Source organism: Staurois parvus, unplaced genomic scaffold (genome assembly GCF_062004578.1).
Source record: "Staurois parvus isolate SC_StPar_1 unplaced genomic scaffold, SC_StPar_1.0 ptg000282l, whole genome shotgun sequence".
NCBI lineage: Eukaryota > Metazoa > Chordata > Amphibia > Anura > Ranidae > Staurois > Staurois parvus.
In genome coordinates, this window is record NW_028318078.1 from 5,412,096 (window position 1) to 5,424,771 (window position 12,676).

General features: G+C 41.3%; 1 protein-coding gene across 11 annotated transcripts in view; it reads right to left on the bottom strand.

Moving 5' to 3' along the window:
- Positions 1 to 12,676, bottom strand: part of ERC2 (ELKS/RAB6-interacting/CAST family member 2) — a 1,463,345-nt gene that overhangs the window by 250,659 nt on the left and 1,200,010 nt on the right. The gene's annotated exons all lie outside the window — the stretch shown is intronic.

The window sequence follows — 12,676 nt, forward strand, 5'->3', positions numbered from 1 at the left end:
CCTCTCCTGCTATACAACCTGAATGGAGAGACAGGGAGCAAAGTAAAGGTATGTATCTGAACCTGGGAAGGGGGAGATTATGGTGAACTTGTGCTTTGACCTGCATGGACAAAGTACAGGTTTACTTTAACCATTTAAAGGTCACAATATGTACATATACGTTGGTGGTGGTATACGAGGATGATGCTTGAAGCTACAGGTATCATCTCCGGTATTCTTTTTTTCAACACACAATTCCATTTTATGTACAAGTAATCCTGAATTGCTTTTATAGACAGCGGAGGGAGGTCCCCATCACTCTCCCGTGCCTCTCTGGGCTATTTCGTCCCAGAAGAGAGACTAGCACTGAAGCTGGCAGTTCTGCTGGCTTACCATAGAGATGATCGGGGACTGGAACGCCCCCATTCATCTCTATGGTATAGAAAACCGGAAGTGACAAATATTTTGGAACGTATGGTTTTGAAAGATGTCAACAAAGCCATTTTTTGGTTTGGGAAATATCTGGTCACACCAATCTTGGTGTGATCAGATGCTATTAAGGGCAGAGGAGACATCTGGGGATAAACAGACCTCAGATGGTCTCAGAAAAGTGTACCTGTCACTGCCTATTTTTATTACAAGGGATGTTTACATTCCTTGTGATAAAAAATAAAAGTGATAAAAATAAAAACATTCATACAAAATCAATAACTGGAGCTGACAATAATAACTAGAGCTGAAACTTTTTTTCTTTCAACTGTAAAGGTATTCTTGTAGAGAATGCAGTGTGAAAACCTTCCCATATGTGAACAGCTTAGTATAGAGGATTTAAAGAAAACCGTTTGTTACAATAACATAGAAGATTCTATTGCTGACCTGTCCTCTACCCTATAAGTCTAACTGCCTGCCTATCAGGCTTATCCACTGGCTGCAATAGTCTCTAGGTCACTGACTAGGGGGCAAGTATGTAGATTACAACATCTTAATGTCCTGATCTGCATACTTGTTCCACATCAGTTACATAGAATGTACTGAACCCCGGGAGCAGCAAAACTGCCAGGCAATTAACATTATTTGAAGGAGGTTAGCAATGATAGCTGTCCTCCTTCTCATGATTAGTTAATAAGCTAACTTAGGCTCCTCTCTTGTTTCATTGGCCAAATCATCGTAATAGCCAATTGGAGACCAATGATCTGCTATTGTAGATACTTTATTGACGGACTAATGATCCTTCAGATATAACAGCACTTTACAGAATGTCCATAAATCTAAACACGAGCTGTGAGACCAACATTCAACTGTTGGTGGTGTTGTTGGTAAAATATGAACTGCGGCTCCCTGTCAAAGCAACATAGTGATTTGTTGGAGGGGATTATAACCTGAAACTCAATACAGCCTAGAGAACTGCTTTAAATTAGTTGACTCTACAAAACGACTCCTAAACTACCATCTAGGTTAAATTTACAAAAACATATTATTTCCCTACTGACACAGTTTTAATTCTCAAATGTTTGAGTGCACCTATGAAACATATATTAATCTTTGCCCAACAGAAAGGGTATAAAATGAATCTTTTATATAAAGTGCCTCAAGATAACACGTAATGGCCACTAAGTTAATATATACACATCTATACATTGAGATACAGTATCCAAGCTTCCATTCATTTTTATAATTTATTAGGGTCAGCTTGTGTACTTACTTTTTTTGCATTACTGACTACACTATACCAATTAAACATTGTCAGCCTGCACTGTAACAGAATATCAGCTGAAATTCACAGGCGAGATGTAATCTGGGCAGGCCATTTGGAATCATTTTTAAAATATGTAAAAGCGAACATTCTTTAGGAAAAATGAATCAGTACGATAAAAATGTCTAGAATGGCAGGATAATCCATTCATAGGAGGACCTGTCAGGAAGGCTTTCACTTATACTGTAAAACTAAACCAGCCCCACAATTTGTTGTTAGACTCAAAGACTAGCTCATTCAGCTTTGTTAATTCTCTTAGATTTCCCCCCCAAATCAGCTAAAACAAACTAAGTACACATGTGTCAGGGAAAGAAAAAAAACAGTGGCCAAACTGAAAAGTGTACAACCAAGTCATAATCTAACATTCAAGCTGCTTTAAACAGAACGCTACAGGTGCTGTTACTGTATATATGTACAGGTACAGTACAAACTAGCAAGTGTTTGCACAGAGGTTTTATTTTTTTAATCTATTTTTGAACCATGTAGGGCAGCTTAACTCTACTTTTTCCCACTAAGCGTGAAAGAAAATTTCTGGTACATCTAAATATTATTATTATTATACAGGATTTATATAGCGCCAACAGTTTGCTCAGCGCTTTACAATATAACGAGAGACAATACAGCAACAATATGATGTAGAAGGGATTGACTTCCTTTTCTCTCACAAGACAAAGCTGCTGCTTGGTGGCTAGGGGCAAGAAGAGAGCCCTCTTTTCCAGTGGTGTATTTAGGTTTTTTAGGCAACACAAAAATCGGATGCCCCCTCTCCCTGGTGAAGAAAGCCTGACACTGACCAACACCAGCCCCCCCACGGAGAGAGTCTGAAAGTGACCAACAACACTACCCAAGAGAGCCTTCCACTAATAATACCCCCAGCAAAAGAGAGAAAGACACTCATCTTCACAGCTCTGGACATCCGGTGCAACGTTAATCAGGCTCTGCATACACCATCAAACAGCCCGCAGCCTCTCTCGGATCCCACCTAGTCCCCATGCCTCATATGTCCCTTCTTCCAGAGGGCAGTTAGCATCGGGAAAGGGAACTTCCCAGTCCCAGCGCATTGGCTCAGCAATGGCAGCTAACTTCCGGGTTCGGAAGAATATGAGTTTGGACTGAATCCAAACTCATCCTCAGACATGATCGGGAACTTCAGCCTAGTACACACGTTATGTATATACACAAAAACGTGTGCTTACAGATATATCAAACATAAAAGTGCTTCAAATGAAATAAATGCGAATGATTCAAAGTACAAGCAGAAATTAAACCAAAAGAAAAGAGGCAGAAAGTCCATCCACCAAACGATAAAATCTGTAGAGTCCTGGATTCACCAACAGTGTGAAAAATGATAAAGAATTATTCCACTCAATCTTGTGCCCTCCACCACAGATGAGCCTCTTACAGAATTATATGGATCCCCAGCTACAGAGATCAACACAGCATGTTACATGTCAGTCACCTCCAGGTATTCTGCGACACTCCACATTTCACCACCAGATCTCCAACAACAGGATCTCGAGCGGCTTCAAGGATTGTAAGTCCAGGCCAGACTGTGTTTTTCAACCGCAATTGAAGAATAAACAGAGGCAACACATAGTGTGAAAAGTGCTAGGTAAGTATTTATTAATTACATAGATGGGTACTCACATTTTAAAAGCCAGGTACATGCGATAAAAACACAAATACCTAGCCACAAACCACTTCGGCGAGCGCAATGACATCACTAGTTCAGGCCCCTTTCCAATGTGTGGTGTTAGAGTAGGACTATAGGCAATCCTTTTTTTTATATTGGGATAAGGCAAGGTTGTAAGACTGTAATTTTTTCCTACCATCTGTGTTTCATTGGGGGGATTTACCTTTACTTCCTGTCTCATAGCCAAAACAGGAAGTAAGACGAAATCCCCACAAATTAAGGGAATCCCTTGGGGCCCCAAGGTCACCATAACTTGTGTCCCCATTGAAAGATTTCCCCTCTATTACTTTCAATTTGGAATTTTCTTTTACTTTCACTATCAACGATAAAGGTAAACATGACAAATAGAGAGTGAATTTCTCTACCAGCTGTTTTAATCCGTCTCCACTATGTCCAAAACTAAAAAAAGTTTTGCTTTTAGTTATACTTTAATGCTATCTACAGCCTGTATCACATATGTCATTTATTGTTCTAACCATGGCTTTAAAGGAAACTGTTGGTTTGCTCTGCATGGTCCAAGCACAGGTTCACCTAAAACAGCATATAAATTGGGTAACAATGCCTAAAAGCACAGTATTCTCAAAACTTTCAAGTAAAACTGTTACTAAAATTATAGGGGTACCCCTGGGGAAGATACAGAAACAGTGCATAGCCTGTAGAGTGATGTCATTATGACTGTGACCCTAAATGATGCCTAAATAAAGATGATGCTGTTTTGCTGGAAAGCAGATGACAGTATTGTGAGGGGGTACTGTGAGGTCTCTGAGAGGTTATATATACCTGTAAGTGTTACAATTTAAGCCAGTGGTGTCACTAGGGTTGGTGTCATCCAGTGCCATAAAATATGGTGTCACTCCCCCTCCACCAAGTATAGTCCCCCCTCAGTACAAACTTCTGTCACCACTAAGTATAGACCCCCCTCCCTCAGTACAGACCCCACTCACCACTAAGAACAGACCCCCCCTCCACTAATTATAGACCCTTCCCCATAAGTACAGACCCCCTCCCTAAGAACAGACCCCGCTCTCCACTAAGTATAGACCATTCTCCCTAAGTACAGACCCCCTCCCTAAATACAGACCCCCCTCCCTTAATACAGACCCCCCTCTCCACTATGTATAGACCCCTCTCACTCAGTATAGACCCCACTCCATCAGTACAGACCCCCTCCCTCAGTACAGACCCCCCTTCACCAAATATAATCCCCCTCAGTAAAGACCCCCCTCTTCACTATGCATAGACTCCCTTCTCTCAGCCCCCCATTAAGTACAGACCACCCTCCATCAGTATAGACCCTCTTCCCTCAGTACCGACACCATTTCTACTTGTGCTAGTAGGAGGTGGGGGGGGGGGCGAATATGTGCTGGGGGGTGCTTTGGGAGGGGAGAGAGCTTGTGCTCTTATGGGGGGTTGGATTATAAATCCAACCTCTACTTCTAGCATAGGTCCTCTCCCCTTCCAAAGTGCCCTCCTGCACAAATCCTCTTAACTTCCTCCCCCCAATCACTTCTCCATCTTTTTTTTTTACTTGCCCCTCTTTCCGGTCACTCTGTCCCCCTCCTCTGTCCAGGAACAATATAATAAAATTGATACAGACCTCAGATCAGCAGGGGACATGCACAGCGTTGTCCCTCCTCCTCCTGTGTACATGTAAAAAGCCGAGGAGGGAAAGAGGCTTCAGTCCAGACTGTGCTCTGATGTGTGTGGCAGTGAGACAGCTGGGGACAGAAATCTGAATCAGTGTTTTTGCTGACGGGTGTCACCCCTCAGGCGGGTGTCACCCGAGTGCTGTACGCACCCCCATAGCGATGCCACTGAGTTAAGCTGAACCCCAGGTTTGATTTTTATTGCATACTTACCTTGTAAGTATGCATATCTCATACCCAAGGGGCCCCTAGGAAAGCTAACAGTTATTGTGGTAGTCAACACTACTAAAATGAGAGCTGCGATCTGGGTCCTGAGCAGGCAGTTCCCCTTTGCACACTGACTCTAGGAAGTTTTCCACTTGCCACTGCTGCCATTTATGGAACAACTTGTATTTTTTCTCCAAAAAATATTTTATGAAAGAATAAGGCATAGCAAAGCAAATACAACTACGGATCGCAGTCCGAGAATAGACACAATAAACGGCGTCCCGTATCGCAGACGGGTCAGACATGTAGATTACAATGCAATCATAGCGTAACAATGCAGTAAGACAGGTGTATATTACATATCTGCAGATATGAAGAGTATACTAGACGAGGTAATGTAGATAGTAAAGGGAACTGACCCATGTATTATTGAGCTTTTATGATGAGGGGGTACGAAGTGTCGGGTAAGGGTAGCTGTGAAGAGGTTGTTTGTTCTGTGTTGTGTATCTGGATAAGAAAATGTGTGTTATCTAGAAGTATTTGTGGTTGTAAGGAAGTAACTGCTGTATTCTACTGAGGCAATGAGGATGATGTGAGTATTTACTAAAGGAAGAATAAAGATAATTCTGAGAGGATAGAACAGGTAGAGAAAGAAATGTGAAGTGGGGTAATTGGAGGGGGGGATTATTCCTTTTCTTCACTTTCCTCCCCTTTCCCTTCTCCCCTTCCCTCCTCCAAATATGCATTTGAGGGAAGGAGAAGAAGCAATGGAAGGACAGATAAGTGCGGTTAAATGGATCATATTCTTATGTAGGAGACGAGCCAGTAAAGTCAACATTTAGTTTAGCAGAAAATATGCATAGGGACAATCAATAGGGCAAGATATGGGTCAAAAACTCAGACGCCCGTTAAGCAACAAGTTTTCAACCCATCTAATTGTAAATCTAAAATCTCCTTAATGAACTGGGCATTCTCTGAAACATCATTACGTATAACCATTCAGTCTGGGGGTCTAGATTGGTCATGTAGTGTTGTGTGGTAGGTAGAGGTGGTTTTGAAGTGACTCCAACATCCCCATGTTTTCCTGAATCTCTCGGGGCGTTCCTGCGCTACAGAAATCAGTTCCTCCATTTCCTCAATTTTGTTGATCCTCGAATAGTAGGGACATGTGTGGAGCGCCAATGAACTGGGATACACTGTCTTGCTGCATTCACCATATACAGGGCAACGAATTTACGGTACGTCTTAAAAGGGAGTGAGGAGCGGTGGAGCAAGAATTGTGCGGGAGAGAGGTCTAGAGCGTACGTAGTCACTTGTGTGATTATGGTTTGAACTTTTCTCCAGAAAGGTTGTAGCAAAGAGCAGTCCCACCATACATGTAAGAGTGTCCCTATCTCCTGGTGACATCTCCAACACGAATCCGAAACATTGGGATCGAATTTGTGAAGCAGGGAAGGTACTCTGTACCATCTGGAGTACAGTTTAAAGTTGTTTTCCTGTGTGAAGACGCAGATGGAACCTTTGTGTATATGTTCATAAATGTGATCCCAGTCTTCTAGTGATAGTTGGAGTTGCAGGTTGGAGCTCCAGGCCCTGCAAGCTTTCCCGGACTGGAGATCAATCGTGTTTTCAAGGCATGCGTATAGCTGGGATACAACATGCTTCTGGGGAAAATCTGTAACGCATAGTTTTTCAAATGGGGTAAGTGGTCTGGTGTAGTCTTTTAGATGTGACAAGCTATGTATAAAGTGGTGGAGTTGTCTGTACATCTACGGCATCAGGGTCAGAGAGGGCCATTTGTTTAGAATGAGGTCTCTGGATAAGAGTGTCTTATCTTTAAAAAGGTGATGTACCCTCAAATTGTCTGTGGAGCTATATCTGGCTAGGAAGGCACTCGACATACCTGGTGGAAAGTGGGCCAGGGGTGGAAGAGAAACCGTTTTTCCGAGTCATCTGATAGTAACATGAGAGTTGGGCCTATGAGAAGATGATCCCTGAACTCAGGTGGGGTGTGGGTGTTTTTCAGCCAAGGAGCGGCTGCTAGCGGGATCTCCGAAAAGGCCAATTCTAAGGTAACCCAAGCCTTACGGTTGCCATTTGTCAACCAATCAACTATTCTTGCCAGGTGACAAGCTTTGTAGTATCGTGTAATGTCAGGTAGTCCAATACCTCCGCTCTTCTTAGGCATAGTGAGTTGGTCGAAACTAATTCTGGGGCGTTTGGTACCCCAAAGAAATGAGGTACACAGTGTTTTGTAAGACTTACAAAAATGAATTGGGTAATTTAATTGGGATCGTTTGCAGTAGGTATTGTAGTCTAGGGAGTACATTCATCTTAAAGATAGCAGCTCTACCAAACCTAGAGAAAAACGGTTTGTCCCATGTCTGAAGATCTTTGGTGATGTTACGTAGTAGGAGTAAGAAGTTTTTAGTATAGAGCTCTGTAAGGTGAGTCGGCAATTGAATTCCTAAGTAAGAGATGGCCTCGGATTGCCATACAAAGGGAAAATTAGTTGTTGCTTGTTTGATCGCATCCTGTTTCAGGGAAACATTTAGGGCCTGGGATTTAGTGAAGTTTATTTTAAAGTTGGCCAAGTATTGAAATAATTTGAAAACGTGTAGTATATTAGGTAGCGTAATATGTGGTTCTGTCAAGAAAAGCAAGATGTCGTCAGCAAAGGCTGCTACTTTGTGAACTTTATAATTGATCAAAATCACTTTAATACTGTCATTCTGTTTAATGCAGTTCAAAAAAGGGTCCAATGTGAGAATGAATAGTAGGGGGGATAATGGACAACCCTGTCTGGTCCCATTGCTGATCGAGAAAGCATCTGAAAGGAGGCCATTTACTCTCACTCTGGCCATTGGCATTGCATACAAAGACATAATAAAGGTCAAGAGACGTGGAGGAAGCCCAAGACCCATCAGGACAGCCTCCATGTAGTGCCAGGCCAGTCTGTCAAAGGCCTTCTCCGTGTCTAAGGATAAGAAGAAGCCAGGTTTCTTTTTTTGTGTCAACCAATGATGTATATTTATGGCCCTGATTGTATTGTCTCTGGTCTCTCTACCAGGTACGAACCTCACTTGGTCAGTGGAGATAACGGGGTCTATAATGCGTAATATGCGATTGGCCAATATTTTCACAAAGATCTTTAGATCAACATTCAGTAAGAAGATCGGACGGTAATTTGCTGGAGATGTCAGATCTTTGTTTTCTTTTGGTATAAGCGTGATATGTGCTTCAGAGAGATGCCGCATGGACTGCCCTGGGGTATCTAGCGAATTAAAAGGCTTTTAGGAATGGATGAACTTCTATTTGTTTCAGTGAATGCAAGGTGCACTCTGATTGGATGAGATGGCCCACCTCTCCACCTTATCTAATCAGAAAACTCCTTGTATCCACTGAATAAAAAAATCCAAGGCACTCTGTATATGGTGGCAGTGCAAGTAAGTGAGCCCCTGTGGTCAGTGTGCAGAGAGGAAGTTTCTCAGACAGAATCTGAGCTGGATCCTGAACATTCAGCTGTCATTGAAGCAGCGCTGATTACTACAGTGATTTTCAGCTTTCACTGTTGTCCACCAGGTATGAGATACAACTAAGCTGGACCAATGTAAGTATGCAATAAAGATCATACCTAAATTTTACTCCATACATAGCTCAAATTTTAGCCAATTCCTGATGAATCTGACAAAATAAGACCCATAGATGGCCCTGTCGAAGGAGCTGGGTGGAAAATTGTCATCGGTGACTGCAACCTATCAGATGCAGTCACTGTTTAGGAATTCTGACAGCCACAGGTGTACATTGAAAACATGTATGGTCAATATAGAACTGAGCCAAACTCTACGCAGGGATAATAAGACAACGGCTTGAATCGAAGTGAAGATAGTGAATAACATGCAATCAACAGTATCGTTCAGGCAATCCATTCATGTGCCGAGAGTAAACAGGAATTTGCTTTTCACAAGATTACATAATTAATGTGAATAGTCACACAATTTATTGTGTGCAAATTCTCAACTCCTTTAGTAAATCAGCTTCTGATATTATCTAATATAGTGATAACCACTAGAGGGAGCATTGACAAATCTGTATTTACCCCTTTAGTTCCGCCCGCCCGCATCACACTGTGGACAGGCAGCTGCTACTTCTCCGACTTCTGCTGTAATTAGACACAGTGAGGTTTTGCCAGTGATTCATGGCTGGGACCTGTTGATCAGCTGTGTCCAATAACAGCCCAGAGCCCTGTGTTGACAAACAACACAGGGCTCTGCACAGAGGGAACAATCTCTTTGTTGGCATAACAGGGAGAAGAAACAACTAGATTTTTAGTAAAAAGCAGCACACATTAACACTTGTAAGGCACAAACTTAACCCCTTGATTACCCCAATATGTTAACTTCTTCCCAGCCAGAGTCATTAGTACAGTGACAGTGTACAGTATTATCACTGACACTGTATTAGTGTCACTGGTGGTGTCAGTTAGTCACTATCACTGATCACCTCCATTACTAGTATAAAAAAAAAATAATTACAAATTCCAGTATACATACCATAGTCTGTAGACGCTATAACTTTCACGCAAACCAATCAATATACACTTATACACTTATTTGGATGTATTTTATTTTTACCAAAGACATGTAGCAGAACACATTTTGGCCTAAATTGAGGATTTTTTAATTGGATATGTTTTATAGCAGATAGTAAAAAATATAGTTTTTTTTTCTTCAAAATGTTAGGTCTTTTTTTGTTATTCGGTTAAAGTAGTGCAGCGCTAAATGGCAAAAATGGCTTGGTCATGAAGGGGGTAAAACCTTCTGGAGTGTAGCAAGGGACAATTCTGTAGTGTCCTAAATGATACCCTGTCTAATCCTACTGAAGAGCACAGTCCCACAATTGAGAACCCTATGTTGACTTTGAAATTAATTTTACATTTGTTCCATCAAGGTTAGCGGAATGAATTTTAAGAACTAGCAGCAAAAACAGTTAGCATACGCAGGTCATATTTCATCCTCTGCGCGACATGTCACAGCATCTTACATGCATTATTCACAATGGCTAATCATGTCCTCAAACAATAAACAGCCAGTCAGGGTAAATAATCTGATGTATCCACCATTTTAAATGGTTACAGCTGTTTCAAGCACATGTACTTAACATGCTAATTGCAAATGTCATTTTAATGTACAAAGGAAAATTTTACTTGATGAGAAAATGTAGGGGGAAAAAAAAGTCTTCTACATTATGGAGACAGTAAAACAATTGAGTTTTGATCTTTATTGTAAAGTTTCTACTTTACTTGTAGAAGGTAAAAATCAGCTCACTGCTGTAAATAGAGATCCATGGACAGAAGGAATGCGTGACTTCAGATAAGATGAAAATCTGCTCAAGAAACTTTTTTTTTCTTTTTTTAAACCGATAGTTATAGACGGAGGGTATGGAGTTCTGCCAAGAATTTGGATTTTGATCTCCAGTGAAATTATTCAACAAACGGTATTTATACTTTGATGTAAAGAGTATGCCACCCTAATTAAAACAGGAGAGAAAAAAAACTTGTGCTAAGGTACAAATTCTTATACTTCAATCAGAATTCTTTTACATGACTTGACTTTACTTGTGCAAAAATTTTAAAGAGGGAAAAGAATGAAATGCAATTAGTAAACAAAACCTGCAGAAGAAAGTGTAACTGATCTTGTTCTACATGTACAACGCAGAAGTGGTTTGTGTGTATTAAACAGGAACTTCACTCATTTTTAAAGCGGCTACAATTACTTTTAAGTGAAGGTCCATTTTAAGGCTGAACTTTGGCCATTCCTTCATCCCACTTGCTTCCCCCAACTTTTTTTTTTAATTTTAATAGACACCTAAATCTGTAACCATGTGTGGCTCATTGTCCTTGGTCTTTTCTTTTATTTCCTGCAGTGGAGGAGACATCCATCTTCCTTTGTCCATGTCACAACTTCCTATTGGATGTCCAGTGGTGGGTTCCTCTGAAAACTGCAGTGTCTGATGACGCTGGAAAAGTTGGTGGGCTACTTCAGCTCTACAGTTCAAAAGGTGCAAGCAAAAAAAAGTAGATTCACCCATATCCCCAAATTTGGAAAATGCTATACTCAACTTTTTACCTTGCCAAAAACCCTGGTAAGCAAATCCCATTGTTAACTTTATATAATCTTGAAAAACCTCTGTCCTTCACCCAATACATGTAACATTATTTGAGTTTTATCTTGGGCCTTGTTCATGTCCCCTATTCATAGCAACTAATCATATTTGTTTATGTTTCATTGGGAAGAAAAATTTGTCCTCTCACTTGTACTGGTGCACCAGTACAACCAGTTTCCCATTAATTCCACTTTGCTTTTGGCTGACGGCAGATGACAGTGAATAGATTAAAAACAAGTGATTTTTAATCATTACTGCAAAGTATCTACGTTACTTGTAGTAAGCACAAATCAGCTCACTGCTGCAAATAAAGATCCATGGACAAAAGAAATGCATGACTTTGGATAAGAGGAAAATCTGCTCTCTTGGAGAGTGTGGAAACCGATAGTGGATATGGATCCACCCACTGCCATGTGCAGTCAGTCAAAAGGAAGGCAGACATGGTAGGGAACTAGTCCCTCCGGGAGCGAGCACACTAAGCAAGGAGTGTCCAGTACGGCCATTCTGACCTTAGAGATAGCCTCCAACAGACTCATGTACTGGTTTGTAATAGGTACATAAATCTAGTGCAAACACAAAGATGTTCAATGTGGATGCCTGGCTGAATTCTAAAGGTTATTAGGACACTGTTTATGAATTCCACCAATTGCGTTAATAGACTCCATTTCCATATTCTCAGCTTTATTTTCCTGTTACATGAGTTTAACAGGGTGCCTAAATCTGATGGTACAGTGCTGAGGGGGTGGTGTTACTCAACTCTGCCAGCACAGGCCTCTGCCATGTGAAGACAGAAGGCAATGTTTTTCTCTAGAGTTAAAGATATTCTACAGAACAATTCCAGGTATGGCTATATTATACATACTTACAGTAGTCCAGCTTGGACCAATGTATCTACAGTATATACCATACTTGGCCGATGCTCCAGAAGCTGTAAATCACTGAAGTAGACACCTCTACTCCGAATCCTTCTGGGTCCTGTGCTGAGTGGCCAGTCTGATGCATTGTGAATGCAGGAGGTCAGCTGCTCAGCACAGATTGGACAACATCACTGCCCTACATCTCCACCTTGTCCAATTAGAGAAAATGTTGCAAAGCTTTCTCTGAATGGTGTCCATGCTGTGTGGCTAATCTCCTGTGTTCAGTAAGCAGGACCTAAAAGCAAGTGGAATTCAATGAAGTAGCAGTGTATACTGCAGTGATTTTCAGATTGCAGGGGGATCGGCCCAGTATGGT